Source organism: Pseudophryne corroboree, unplaced genomic scaffold (genome assembly GCF_028390025.1).
Source record: "Pseudophryne corroboree isolate aPseCor3 unplaced genomic scaffold, aPseCor3.hap2 scaffold_377, whole genome shotgun sequence".
In the NCBI taxonomy this organism is placed as follows: Eukaryota; Metazoa; Chordata; class Amphibia; order Anura; family Myobatrachidae; genus Pseudophryne; species Pseudophryne corroboree.
Window position 1 is genome coordinate 22951 of NW_026970026.1, and position 3178 is coordinate 26128.

Below are 3178 nucleotides of genomic sequence, written 5' to 3' on the forward strand. Positions count from 1 at the left end.
AAGGGAACTCTCGTCTGGGGACAACAACTGCAGGGAGACCACACCTTTTCAGATGAACATGGGAGGGCGGAAGGCTGCCTAATACTGAAGCACCCTCAGACATTAAACCATATGCAACAACTATTGCAAGCATTCCTGGGGGAAGGTCTGCAGCAGACGGATTTGCATACGGTGATGTCATCCAAGCAGTGGGCCAAAGTTGGCTGGAACCCTCATCTGTATATGAAAAGAGAAAAGGGGCATGCAGGGCATGGCGGCCTTTTGCGGCGCTTGGATAACCCCAAGTTTGCATTAAACACCCCCACCCTCCTTCGGTGTGGGGCTCATGTTGGCCATGCCCAAGCCCCTGAAGCATTCAAGCTGATTTCTTGCAGCAGCTGGGCACTGTAACAGCTTCAGAGCTGCTCTACAAGACAAGTAAAAGGGTGTGGGCCCTGCAGCACCACCTGTAGTTTGCATACACACATATATAGGACAGCATCTCTTATATGCCCCAGGGTCAATAAAATAGTATCCTTGTCTAGGCTATCCATCCCCTCAGATAAGGTATTTGTCCATGCCGCTACAGCACTACACACCCAGGCCGACGCAATTGCCGGTCTGAGTAAGGTACCTGAATGTGTATAAATGGACTTCAGGGTAATCTCCTGTTTGCGGTCAGCACACTCTTTGAGGGTAGCCGTATCCTGGGACGGGAGGGCTACCTTCTTGGATAAGCGTGTTAATGCTTTGTCCACCCTAGGGGAGGATTCCCATCGTAACCTATCCGTTGATGGGAAAGGATACGCCATAAGAATCCTTTTGGAAATCTGCAGTCTTTTATCTGGAGATTCCCAAGCTTTTTCACATAACTCGTTCAGCTCGTGTGAGGGGGGAAAGGTTACCTCAGGCTTCTTTCCCTTGTACATATGTACCCTCTTGTCAGCGACAGGGGGTTCCTCTGTGATGTGCAAAACATCTTTTATTGCCATAATCATAAATCGAATGGATTTTGCCAATTTTGGCTGTAACTTTGCTTCATCGTAATCGACACTGGAGTCAGAATCCGTGTCGGTATCTGTGTCAACAATCTGGGATAGTGGGCGCTTATGAGACCCTGACAGTCCCTGCAACATAGGATCAGGCATGGGTTGAAACCCTGACTGTCCCAAAGCTTCTGCCTTGTCTAATCTTTTGTGCAATGAGTTTACACTAGCATTTAAAACATTCCACATATCCATCCAATCAGCTGTCGGCGGAGACACCACATTCATTTGCTCCCGCTCCTCTCTAATATAGCCTTCTTCCTCAGACATGTCGACACACGTGTACCGACACACTTCACACACAGGGAATGCTTTTTCTGAAGACAGTTTCCCCACAAGGCCCTTTGGAGAGACAGAGAGAGAGTATGCCAGCACACCCCCCAGCGCTATATAACCCAGGAATAAAACAGTAACTTAATGTTTGCCCAGTAGTGCTGCTGTATGTAATTTGCGAATTATGTGCCCCCCCCCCCCCCTCTTTTCAACCCTCTTGTCTAACGTGGTATAAGCAGGGTAGAGTCCGGGGAGCTTCCTCTCAGCGGTGCTGTGGAGAAAAAATGGCGCTGGTGAGTGCTGAGGGAGAAGCCCCGCCCCCTCGGAGGCGGGCTTCTGTCCCGCTTAAACTGTAAAATTGGTGGGGGCTTATACATATATAAAGTGCCCAGCTGTATATATGTTATATTTTTGCGAAAGAGGTTTATATTGCTGCCCAGGGCGCCCCCCCTGCGCCCTGCACCCTTACAGTGACCGGAGTATGTGAGGTGTATGGGAGCAAAGGCGCACAGCTGCAGTGCTGTGCGTTACCTCAGTGAAGATCATGAAGTCTTCTGCCGCCTCTGAAGTCTTCTTTTCTTCTCATACTCACCCGGCTTCTGTCTTCCGGCTCTGCGAGGGGGACGGCGGCGCGGCTCTGGGACGGACGGCGAGGGTGAGATCCTGCGTACCAATCCCACTGGAGCTAATGGAGTCCAGTAGCCTAAGAAGCAGGACCTTGCAACTCAGAGAGTAGGGCTGCTTCTCTCCCCTCAGTCCCTCGATGAGGGAGTCTGTTGCCAGCAGTGCTCCCTGAAAATGAAAAACCTAACAAAATACTTTCTGTCAGAAAGCTCAGGAGAGCTCCTGAAAAGCACCCAGTCTCCACTGGGTACAGTATCAAACTGAGGTCTGGAGGAGGGGCATAGAGGGAGGAGCCAGTGCACACCCAGAACTAAAGTCTTTCTTAAAGTGCCCATGTCTCCTGCGGAGCCCGTCTATCCCCATGGTCCTTACGGAGTCCCCAGCATCCTCTAGGACGTTAGAGAAAATAGGATTTTAATACCTACCGGTAAATCCTTTTCTCTTAGTCCGTAGAGGATGCTGGGCACCCGTCCCAGTGCGTACTGTGTCTGCAGTTATTAAATGGCCCTTAACTCCAGAACATTATGTGGAGATGAAAACATCCAAGGAAGACTTGACCATCTTCCTTGGATGTTTTCCCCCTGTGTGACTGCTCTCCAGCCTCAGAGGGTTGCATCCGTGGTCCCTAGGATCCCGTCCTGGATCCCGAACCATCGCCCCTCTAGGTGGTGAGAACTGTGCAGCCACCAATGGAGTGAGATTCTGGTCTTGGAAGACAGGATTATCCTCCGGTGCATGTGTAGGTGGGATCCGGACCACTTGTCCAACAGGTCCCACTGGAACACTCTGGCATGGAACCTGCCAAACTGAATGGCCTCGTAGGCCGCAACCATCTTCCCCAGCAACTGAATGCAATGATGGATTAACACTCTTGCAGGTTTCAGAATTTGTTTGACCAGACTCTGGATCTCCAGAGCCTTTCCACTAGAAGAAAACCTCTTCTGTGTCCAGTATCACTCCCAAAAACAACAACCGCGTCATTGGGACCAACTGCGATTTTGGCAAGTTTAGGAGCCAACCATGTTGTTGAAGAACTGTCAGGGAGAGTAGATGTTTTGCACCAACTGGTCCCTGGATCTCGCCTTTATCAGGAGATCATCCAAGTACGGGATAATTGTGACTCCTTGCTTGCGAAGGAGAACCATCATTTCCGCCATCACCCTGGTGAAAATCCTCGGAGCCGTGGACAGACCAAACGGCAACGTCTGAAATTGGTAATGACAATCCTGAATTGCAAACCTCAGGTAGCTTGATGC